At 43.3% G+C, this 11,972-nt stretch overlaps 1 pseudogene; it reads left to right on the top strand.

Annotated features, from left to right (window-relative positions):
• The first annotated feature begins 9,999 nt into the window (after positions 1–9,999).
• Positions 10,000–10,922, top strand: LOC107536813 (homeobox protein NANOG-like; annotated as a pseudogene).
• The last annotated feature ends 1,050 nt before the right edge of the window (positions 10,923–11,972 follow it).

The raw sequence follows: 11,972 nt of genomic DNA on the forward strand, positions 1-11,972 counted from the left end.
ACCAATCACTTAGTAACTCCACCGGGTACCCTGGGATATTTATACCAAACAACCTACCCCAGGAATGGACACCAATATTTTTATTTAAGCCAACTAAAATGTAAAGAAGCAGACTATTAACTACTGACCTGTCTACTAACAGTAGGTAAGAATGATGGACGTACCAGGAAAAATGAATGTTCACCAAAGCATCATTTCTTATTTAATCCACAAGTTTCTTTAACAGTAACATTTATCAAGAACTTCTATTTGCCAATCTCTGTTCTAAGCACTTTCGTTTCATTTAATCATGTGATACAAGATACTATTACTGTCTTCATTGTATCAATGGAGAAACTAAGGCACGACTTGAGCAACTATGAGCCAAGAGTTCAACCCAGATGGCTCGGATGGAGAGGAATTCTTAATCTCTATAGCAGGGTCTCTCACTAATGACACTGTTGACATTCGGGCCTGGATAATTCTTTGTTGTTGGGGGATGTCTTGTGAATTATAAGATGTTTAACAACATCCCTAACATCTACTTACTAGTTGCCAGGAGCACTCCCCTCTCTAGTTGTGACAGCCAAAAATATCTCCAGACATTGCCAACTGTGCCCTGCGGGAAAATGGTCCCCAGGCAAAAACCACTATCCTACAGTATACTGTCCCTCTAGGCATATGAAGTCAAGCAACTTAAAATGAAATGAATATACACTATTGTCTGTTACCAGTCAAGCACTAAGACTCCCTCTTATTAGATGAATAAACTACTGTACAGAAAAACTAGCGGCACTGGAAGATAACTCTCTATTCTTTTGCCACATCTATGTTTCTTGCCTTTTTCTTGATGATTCCACCTTTCAAAGCCAAATCTCCAATTAAGTATCTTTACAATAGTTAAATTCGTCAACATCATCCTGATCATCACACATTTTTTTTTAGGATAATGTCAATTAAGACCTCTTTTGGGAAGAAAGTTCCTTAGAATAATTTTCCTGGTAGTGCAGATGCAGCAAAAAGAAAATATGAATTTTAGAATCAGCAAGAGCTAAGTTGTAATCTTCTCTCTGCTACTGATGAACTGTTTGACCCTTCCTGAGCCTATTTTCTCATCAATTTCATAAAATGTAGGCTGATCATTCATTTTACCAACCAACATTTATCAAGTGCCTTGTATTTGCCAGGAACCGTATCATGTGCTGGGGCTACAGAAAGACAAGCTGCTGTCCTTTCTGTGAAGAGTGTCCAATGGAAAACACAGAAAAGTAAAACCAATGGTGGGAAGAGAGATTATCTACATATTGTACCTAGCGAACAAGGCCTGGCAGATACCTAGCCTTCAGCAAACAAAAATCCCCTCATGGTCAAATGGACATGAATTTACTTTGATCTCTCTAGGCTCACAAGGCAACCTGTGGCCAGGCAACAGACAAAACACACTGATCTAGAGTCAAACTTTTCCTGGGTGGAGCCAAGGCTGAGATGAGTTTTCATGACTCCAGTGAGCCTTCAGCAGAGATGACGAGATGCAGACACTTAAAGGGAGGTTTCCAAATTGTCTTTGAGTTTAAAGTTGTCTTTGAGTTCCTAACCATTGAACAGGGGAAAGTATTTTGATTTACACACTGTCTTGTAGAGCAAGTCTGAACAGAGGAAAGTGAACATGGCAGAATGACCAGCAAAGTGTGGTAATAGATTTGCATAGGTGTTGGGATATGAGTGCAGAATTCTTGATCTTATAGTGTGGGTGGAAAGACGTTCTCATGTATGCAGCAAATTAATGGATGGGCACACTAAGCAATTTGCAATGTAAATATTGTTTAGATAAATTTTTAACTGATGATCACAAAAAGAAGTACCAGAAGAACCAGTATAAGTTGTCTTAAATGTATTCATGTGTTTCACCTATATACCTGTGGGTTGCAAAAAATTTTTATTATGACACAGTAAGAAACAGATCTTATATTGTGACTCAGTGTGTTCAGAAAAATATATGTATGTATATAGGTAACCATATATAAATTGAAAAATATGTAATTTCTATATTTTAGCAACTATTTTTGTAAAAGTACTTATTCTTCCTACTTACAAGCAACCATGGGCACTCAATGTCCATGATTTTTATCTAGTATTCCACTCTGTTCTATCTGACAGTCTCTCAAAAACTGGTTGTCACCCACTAAATTGAATTCATAAAACTGCGTTAATTCACAATCCTCTAATGGATTGTAACCTGCAATGTGAAAGACTTAATATAGACTGTAAGATTTATTTCATTGTCCAGTTGAAAATGGTTCACTTTTCCCACTAAAGTGGTCATTTCGATCCTTTCTTTTTGCTGTTCTTTACATTTCTGTTGAAATTTCCTTGTCCAGATACATGTATCAGGGAGAAAAGTTACCTATGTTCAGGAACAAATAATAAGACTGAGGGTGAAGATAAATGCAATTCTCTTCTACTTGCAGAAGATGGCTTGAAATGCACAGTTAAATGGAGGAAGGCCAGCCAAAGATAGGGATATATAAGTAATAATGCTTGCAACCTAAGGCTTCATACAAGGGCCATTTTTAATCTCTCAGTTTTCAATAAAGAACTTTGCATAAACTAATCCTGCTAGAAGAAAATCAGGCATTTGTCTTTTAGGATGGGATGGGATGCGGTGTGAAGTATGGAGTAAGAAATGTTTCCCCAACCAGTGCTAGGGCCTCTAAGTGCACAGGTCCTGAAAGGGTTCAAGTAAAGGGGCCAATAGTCATGGCATTTTTTGTAGATCATTATTCTCTTTGTGGAACATTATGAAATAATAATGCATTTCCTGTATTCACATAAACTAAAAAAATGTACTAGCAGATAACATGCAATATAAATCATAAACAAGACCATAAGAAACACAAACTTTGAATTGAGCCCAGTTGGCTATTTGGAGAGTTTCAGTTAATTAATTTGCTACTTGATCATTCATGTCATTACAGTCTGCTGTATGTGACCCATATACCATTTGGTATGATAATTATATGGTAAATTTTCTTCAGTTATTATAAACGTGTGTGGGAGGGGTGCAGAATGTTTCTGGTGTTACCCAAGAGGAGTTATAACTTTCTTATTGTTGCCCAGTGTAATTGGCAAGCAGGGGCCAGATGGATAGATGTTTTCAAGCGAGCCCCAATCGGGTTGTCTCTCTTCCTACCAGAAAGAGTTGAACGGGAGCCCTCCGGACAGAATCAGATACTGGCTGAGGCCCAAAGCCAGCTGCTCTGCACAGCAGGCGACAAGCAGGGCTTTAATCTGTGAACCGAGTCAGAGCTACTCTGAAAGATGATGCTCAGGGTGGGGAGGTGAGGGGAGGCAGGCACCAGTGGCATGGTGATCAGAAGTCTGGAATGATCACCAGGGAAGGGAGGACAGACACAGAAACGGAGAATAAAAATGAGGAAGAGAAAGCACGATGCAGAAGAGCTCCTGCCTGAGACTCTGCGGTGTTTTGTGTGTAATGAGTTACCGGGCCTTTACAAAGAAGCTCCCCCAGCCTCTTAGTCACCGGGGAAAGGCAGCTCCGCATCCTGTTCCCAAAGTGTCTAAAAGAGGGCCTTTCAGAGATAAAAGCCACAAGCAACCTGGAATGACGCTTCTCAGGGCCTGTAAAAGTAATGTCCCAAATCCCTCCTCCCCCTTCCACAACCCGCCTCGCTGCGGGTCCTTGTGAGGGTGAGATTGCCCACTACCACCCATCTCTCTTTCCCACGAGAGAGTAAAAAGCATCGTAGGCTGCTGGACGGAAGCCAGGCTCCTGGCTCCAGCAGACAGAGAAGAGCACTCACTAGCCTCAGAGGCCCGAAGGGAAATAGAACTAGATACAGTAGTTCCAGAAGAAACGTGTGTCAGGACCTGCCTCCCGGGGAATGCACAGCAACGGGCGCCGCCCACACCGCTGCTCAGACTCTAAGCCGTAATGACAAGAGGACAACAGAGCACAAGACTTAGTGCTTTAGTCCCGAGACCAAGGGAAATTGGGCTGCACCTAGTGGACTAGGCAAAACACAAACAAACAAACAAACAAAACAGGTGACCATTAGTCAGGATGTTAACGCAGAGGGAAGTCTTTCTATCCCCAGAGCCCAGCGGAGCATTAGGTACCTAAGAGACACATTTGTGGATAAATGGAAGAATGAATGAATGACCCCTGCAGGGAATGATGCCAGCTTCTAAAGGTTTTGTTTTTAAAGCATAAGGCAGCTACTTTTCTATCTCAAAGGGGCAGGTGAGCATATCTGCAACTCTAGATCATTTTGGAATGTGGTAATTTAAGCAGAAATGCTCCCAGCCTACTATGGACCTCCGCTTTGTTGGACCTGGAGCCTTATACTAAAAAGGATTGTGAGGTCCCACCTAGGTAGGTTCAGTAAGAAACAACCTCATGCCTGATGAGTGAAGTGCCAGAAGCACGGCAGTGCAAGCATCTCTTATTTGTCCCACCTTCCTTGTGCTTAGAGCTGAGCTTCTGAGTGAGTTGGAATTCAAAAATACAATTAGTCCGCTTGGGTCCTGGAGCTCATTTCTGATGGAGTTGACGGAGGTGACTCATGCAGCCTGAGGCACGCCCACCTGTCTGAACTCGATGAGTGAGAGCTGGCATCAGGACTGTCAAAGAAAATAATAAAAGGCACAGCTTGGGAACTGTAACTGCAGCCGGGGAGGAAGGAGTGCCTCCAAAGGTGCAATCTCTCAAAAGTCTTCATGCAAAACAGCACCCTAAGGCGAGCTGGACGGGAATTCCTATAAACCAAGTGGCCACTTTCCAAAATGTGTTTCCATGGAATTTCAGCCCAAGGTGACAGGAAGGCATCTTCTAAGTCATTTGCTAACCTTCTAGGCGACAACTCACCTCCTACTTGTTGGCCAGTCCCCTTAATGGGAAGGACCAGTCTAAAGGGGAACTGGAGACTGAGGAACTTAGAGTTAGGGGACCCACATTTGGGGGAGTGCTTTGTTCCCTGCAGCCTAATTTCATAACCGTATGTCCCATCTACTCCACTAGTGTAATTAGAACTCTGATTATATAGCCAGATGGCTAAATGAGTTGTTGGTGTGTTTGTTGGCCCCAATAACAGACTGTATGTGGTCACTCTTCCCAGTTCTCTCTTGCCGTGGATGAGCTATCTCATAAAGAGCCTTGGGGGAAAGAAAGATGTAAAAGATCTATTAGACGCAGAAACATCTCAGCCTCAGCTATTTCAGATGGCTTCCAGCCAATCTCTTTGTAGCTCAGTATCCTTTCTGAGAATTGCAGTGTGGATTCAAATTCTGACAGGTTTGAAAAATCACATAATTTCAGAGCTGGAAGGCATTCAGCATCTTAGCAACTATGTTGATACTGAGATAATTGTAAAGACATGGCTATACTGGGCAATTGCTCTGCTCCATGAAGAAAGCTCACTGGAGTGCTGACGCTAAAAAAAAAAGGGAAATTGCACCCTGTGATGCAATATATTTGCATTCCCACAATTGTCCTCAGAGTGGGAGAGACATAAACCATCAAGTGCAGTACTAGTGGCCACTCAAACACAGGAGATGCCTTTGCAAAAAGGCTTTAGCAACTTAACTGGAGGAAAGGTTTCCTTGTAAGTTGATACAAAGACAGCTTTGTTGGCCCCACCGAAAGAAGAAACTACTAAAGAATCCTTTATTTAAAAATTCTAGCTTTACATTCAGCCTAAAGAAGGGAATTGAAAGCTAGTCTGCTCGTCCAATTCATCAAGCCAGAGTACAATAGAACAGACAGGCTAACTGCCTCACAAGGTGTTTTGTACTTTCACTCATAGGAGTAAGCAATTGGAGTCTGACAAATTACTTACTTTTTATTTTATTTATTTTCTTAATTGATTTATTGATTAATTTTAGAGAGACAGGGAGAGAGAGAGAAACATCGATTCGTTGTCCCACTTATTTATGCATTCATGGTTGATTGTTGTATGTGCCCTGATCAGGGATCCAACCTGCCACCGTGGTGTATCGGGACGACACTAACCAACTGAGCTACCAGGCCAGGTCTGCAAATGACTTTTTAAAGAAAAGCAAATGTTAAGGAGACAGGAAATGCTCCAACCTTGGGCTAGTCAATTTCTAAATAATGTTAGGAAAGATTCCTCCATAACCAAGCATTCCAGAAAATATCATCCTGAACCACACACTTTCCCCATTCTGGAATACGAGCAAAGACAGTGCTGTCTTCAGCGGGAGAAAGGTGTTGGCGCAGCAGGTGTACTCACGGCACCCAGGAGGTCCAGCAGCCCCGCAGGAAGGTCGGCGCCGAGCTTCCCACCTCCGGGCCCCACCATCACGGGCGCCCGCCGGGCACCTCCTGCAGGCCCCCTTCAGGGGCTGCGATCTTCCTTCTCCATTCTTGGAAGGGGAATCCAGGAGGCCCAGTGCAAACCAGCCGTCTGCTGTGAGAGGCCAAAGTGAGAAATGTAAACCTGCCAGAGGTTTCAGGTCTTGTGTAAGTCTGTGATTCACTCCACATGGATCCGTCAAGCACGCCTGAGAGAAATTACAGGTTTCGCTTGTCTGAAGCGTTTCCATGAGAATGAGTCACTTGTTTGTCTTTTAATTTCTCACCTTATCTCAGATGATCACATGAGACTCTGGGTTGCATCTTCTGCACCGGTGTAATTAGAATGCCGGGGATAAACTCGAGGCTGTGCCACTGTTGTTGATGATTTTAAAGACTATCAGGTTTTCACCTGTACTGATCTTGAACTTGAGAAAAGTGGTTGGAACTTGATCAGTAAATCCTGATCTAATCCCTATTTTAGCAATGAAGAAATTTTTGTTTTATTTTTTAGTGATGGGGCCAAGGAGTTCTTACTGAACCTCTATCTGGGGCCTTGGCCAGGGGGACATCAAACCAGAAGGCACAGTCTACACCTGCAGGAAACATCACATGACCTGGCTTCAGACAGGGTAGCCAGTTTTTCTTTATTAAAAAAAATTTTTTTTTAATATGTTTTTATTTGTTTCAGAGAGAAGATGAGAGAGGCAGAGAGAGACAGAAACATCAGTAATGAGAGATCATCAATCAGCTGCCTCCTGCATGCCCCCTACTGGGGATCGACTGCAACCCAGGCATGTCCCTGACCAGGAATCAAACCATGACCTCCTGGTTCTTGAGTGGCCACTCAACCTCTGAGCAACACTGGCTGGACCAGGGTGGCCAGTTTGGACTGTCCTTCTCATCACCAAATAGCCCCACCCATCTCTCTTCTATTGTCTTCTATTATATCTTCTTGGCCTCCAAATGCAATGCAAGCCTCCATTTAAATACTACCAAGGGAAATGTTGACAATAAGGAGGCATCAGTAAGTGAAAGGCAGTTCTGTGACATCTTTTCCAGTAAGGAAGATCAAGGAGGCGATGTTTGTGGAAATAGGTCAGCTCCATTGAGGTTGCTAGTTAAGTACCAGGTCATGTGGGAATTGGAAAAGCCAGTATCATCAAACCTTTGGTTGTGTAATCAAAGGACTTTATTGAACACATTCTACGTGCCAGGCACCTGGCTCTGGGTTTGGGCATACAAAAGTGAGTAACATAGTAACAAAGGGGAGTAATGCTGTCCCCAAAGGTTTACAGTCTTATCTGGAAAATATATGCACACAAAAAGACTAAAATTCATCAATGTAACACAATAAATACTAAATATGAAGTGAGTGGCACAGGTTATAAATATTACAGGAAATCAGGAGGGAGAGTCAGCACTGTGGTTGGACTAATCAGGAGAGACTTCACAGAGAAAGCGACAGTGAAGCAGAGCTCAGAGACAGGGTGCCCCGAGTGGAGCGCATGATGTATACTCTGTCCTGGGCAGGGAACTATGGTAACCATGGTAACACTGAATGACAGGATTATCCAGTGGCAAGCTCAGCAGACTTTGCTGGCTGATACCCCTGATGTTGAACAGACTGAGTCAAATACTTAACTCTTTTATTTAGAAGTCATTGGCCTAACTCCCATGAGAGTGTCTACATCCAAACTCATGGTTATAGCTGTGTGTTTGCATGTGTGTGTATGTGTTTGCTTGTGTGTGTCTCCTTGTGTGTGTGCGTGTGTGTGTGCATGAATTTACAGGCACTCTAATGAAAGCTATTAACATTTTAATGGGCAATTATTATTTGCCAAGTACTATTCTAATATTTAGCTACAATTTTTCATTTAACCTTTACAACAACCCTATGAGGTAGGCTTTAGTTGCCTCAATTTATAGATGAAGAAAATTAAAGTCTAAGGAATTTAAATAACTGCCAAAAATCATTATGTATTAAGCAGTCTCACCACACAGTATCTCACACAGTATCTCACCACATCTTAGATACTGTTAGCACCAATTTTTCCTTGAGCCACCTGACCTAGTCACTTCCTTGGTGAGGTGTGAGCAAGACATTGAATGTGTTTCCACCCAGGGTCATCCACAGCCAACCTAATCCATGCAAGTTTATCGAAATCTTTCCGGATAGGGCAAACTGGGTTGTGGACTGCAGGAGAGAGGGCACAGTTTACTCGAGGGATTCTCAAATAATTCCAGAGTTTCTCTCTTAGTATCCATGAGCCTTGCTTGGTTAATAATAATCCCTAGGTAGAATGTTTTTCCTGCCATCCTCTTGCAGGGAGTGAGTATATTGAAGTAGAGTGTGCTTTCACGCTAGATGTGACTGCTCAATGCACAATGCAGATGAAAGCTCTCTCTCTCTCTCTCTCTCTCACCCTCTCCTGCTTAGAATTCCCATCTGTAAAATGAGACAATCAGACCAGGTCCTTTCTAAGGACCCAGATTTATAATCCTATAGCTATTTAACTTCATGAGATTCCCTCCTCACTGCCATATATTGACTCTGGATGAGTGACACTTCTTTGCACTGAAATCTGTGCATTGAGAAATGGTGCTGTGCCTGTCCCACGCCCCTCCCTTGAAGAGACCCTATAGAAATACTGGGAGTGTCAAGTTCAAACCACTTTCCGCCTCCACTTGAGACGGGCAATTATTGTCCCAACATGACCAATGCCACTTGAAAGATGACTCCTTCTCCAGGTTGTTGTGTTTTTCTACCTTCTGATGGATCTTTTTACTATGCTTTTTGCTTTCTCAAACTTTCCTATCTGGAAGAAAATTTTTGCAAGAGAGAGAAAGAGAGAGAGACCCCACTCATTCATGAAGTGAGCCTCGAGTTCCCATTAGTAATGTAACGTCATTAATTCAGGCCTCTGGTAGGATAATTAGGGCCTACCCATTGACCCCTTTTTTCTTGTGATGCATCAGCCTGTATAATTGCTTTATAAAGGAGCTTTTGGGTTTTTTTCCTAAAAGGGCTTCTATCTGTAGTACCACTGATCTATCAGGTGACTCCTGCTTTGAATGTTGAATTTGTTTACATACAAGGTTAAGAAAATGAGTAGCTCTCTACTTGGAACATGATAGCTCCCCTTCCTCACCCCAAGTTTCAAAAAACACCTGTTGTTGGTGAGGGTTAATCTCACATTGTCAGAGTAGATAGAATCCCTCGGTGGCTCCTTGCCTTTGGTGAAAGTCCAGGGCTGGGACCTTTCAGAGTTGGGATTCTGCCTCTGGCCCAAGCATTGATTACCTGTGGCCCCACTCCAGGCTTCAATCTCCTTAACTTAAAATGAGCATCTTGCTGGTTCAAAGGCTCTACCGATTTCACTTGGTTCACAGCCTAGAAAGTCGTATCGAAGCCCAAACCAGGTTGACCATGAAATCCATTTAAATTTGGAGAATTGGAATATGCTAACGATAGGATTCCTTCTGTACAGAGAGCCAGCAAGTTTTCTCAAAATTGGCTGGTTGGCTCCTGTTACTGCAAAGCTGACTCTTTTCCTCCCATCTTTTTCATACTTTTACATCTAGAGATCTTTGTATTGTCTCTAAACTCTTCTATCTAGATACTTAAGCCCAGGCCTTTCTTACAATCTAGCTCTTTGGTGCTTTCCTCCCTCCTTCAACTCAGCAAGATGAGTGTCGATTCGGCTTGTCCCCAAAGTCTGCCCTGTTCCAAATTATCCAATTCTAGGGAGCCTTCACCAGTGCCTGAGATTTATGAGCCTGAAGAAAACTATGCATCCATGCAAATGTCATGAGCTGAGACACTCCACACAGAGACTGTCTCTCCTCTTCCTTCCTCCATGGATCTGCTTATTCAGAACAGCCTTGACTCTTCCACTAGTCCCAGGGTAACACTACCCACTTCCGTGGAGAACAGCACAGGGAAGGAGGAGAAGGCCCTGGCCAAGAAGCAGAAGATCAGAACCCTGTTCTCGCAGACCCAGCTCTGTGTACTCAATGAGAGATTTCAGAGACAGAAAAACCTCAGCCTCCAGCAGATGCAAGAGCTTTCCACCATCCTGAACCTTAGCTACAAACAGATTAAGACCTGGTTCCAGAACAAGAGAATGAAATGCAAGAGGTGGCAGAAATACAACTGGCCAAAGAACAGCAACCATATGACCCAGGTGAGCTCAGCAACTACTGAGTACCTGGGCCTCTCTTCCTGTCACCAGGGATGCCTGGTGAGCGCTTCTACAAACGTTTCGATGTGGAGCAACCAGACCTGCAGTAACCTACCTTGGAGCAACATTCCTGGAACAGGCCATCTTGGAGCTACCATTCCTGGAATAGTCAGACCTGGTGGCCCCAAGCCTGCAACAGCCAGGCCTGGAGCAACCAGTTCCATAATTATGGAGAGGAATCCCTGCAGCCCCAGACCCAGTTCCAGCAAAACCCTGTCAGCAAATTGGAGGCCACATGGAAACTGCTGGGGAAAACCTATGATGAAATACTGCAAACTGCTAAGTATTGTAATACCCAGCAAACCATGGGTTTATTCCCAGATTACTCCATGAACATGCAGCCTGACTCCACAAACATACAGCCATGAACACACGCTGTGCCGATGGGTATATCATTCAGTCTCCATTTGGGCCGTGGCTGTGTTGCCTCTCCTAGGAGTTTTCTGTGTATCTCTGCCTTGATATGCTGCTTCTTATAGTGCCCATTGTGCCACTTTGGAGGGGTGGGAGTGGGGCATGACTGGAGTCTAATCAAGGAGGTTTCTGTAGCCTTGCTGCTATAGACAAAGGATAGAAGATGTCTCTGGCTCTAATTGGATATAATACTATTTTGGATAACTCTAGGATGTAGAATCTTAGCCTCAAGAATAGAAAGTAAAAATACAAAGGTGTGTCATAAAGGATTATTCCTATTTTCTGGAATCGGGAGGCTTGCTAAAAACTTCAATTCAGGTAAATGGTTAAGCTATAATATGCTTTACTCATTTCCTCTGCCCCTTTTGCTGTTTTACTATGTCCCTTAATTTGTTTATTAAGTATTTGTAAAAGATGTTTTATATTTTGCTGTATCATGATAATACCAATTTGGCTGGTTGGTTTTTAAGTTTAAATACAAATAAATAAAACGTCTATTTTACAAAAAAAAAAAAAAAGAGCCAGCGATGACCTACTTAGAATGGCCCAACTGTCTGTGACTACTCATGAGGGCCCCTCCCTCAGCAACCCACAGAATCCAGCCAAGTGACGTCCCAGGCCACCTTTGCCAAGATAGGCCAGAGAGCTCTTCCTGAGGATAAACATGACCCACAGCCTGGAGCTGGAGGCCCCAACCAGACTAAGGTCCTGCTGTGCCCACTTTTTCTGTTCCCTGCATGCGGATGCCCAGAACGGCATGTATATGTTGACCGCCGTTGATGAGGAAGAAGCGATTAGCAGCCAGAAATAGACAGAGGCCCTGCGATCCTTTCCGATGTCTTGCCCTCCTCCGTCAGCACCACAGCCTGGGAGGCTTTCTTCGTACTCCCGGGAGGCAAGAAGACAGGAACAAGCACATTTCTCCTGGGGGCTCTGCCATTCCTGGAATGCATGACCTTGTGAAGAACAGAAAATCACAGCTTTAATGTTAAGGCAGCAAGACC

This window comes from Miniopterus natalensis, chromosome 5, assembly GCF_054644295.1.
Source record: "Miniopterus natalensis isolate mMinNat1 chromosome 5, mMinNat1.hap1, whole genome shotgun sequence".
Taxonomy (NCBI): domain Eukaryota; kingdom Metazoa; phylum Chordata; class Mammalia; order Chiroptera; family Miniopteridae; genus Miniopterus; species Miniopterus natalensis.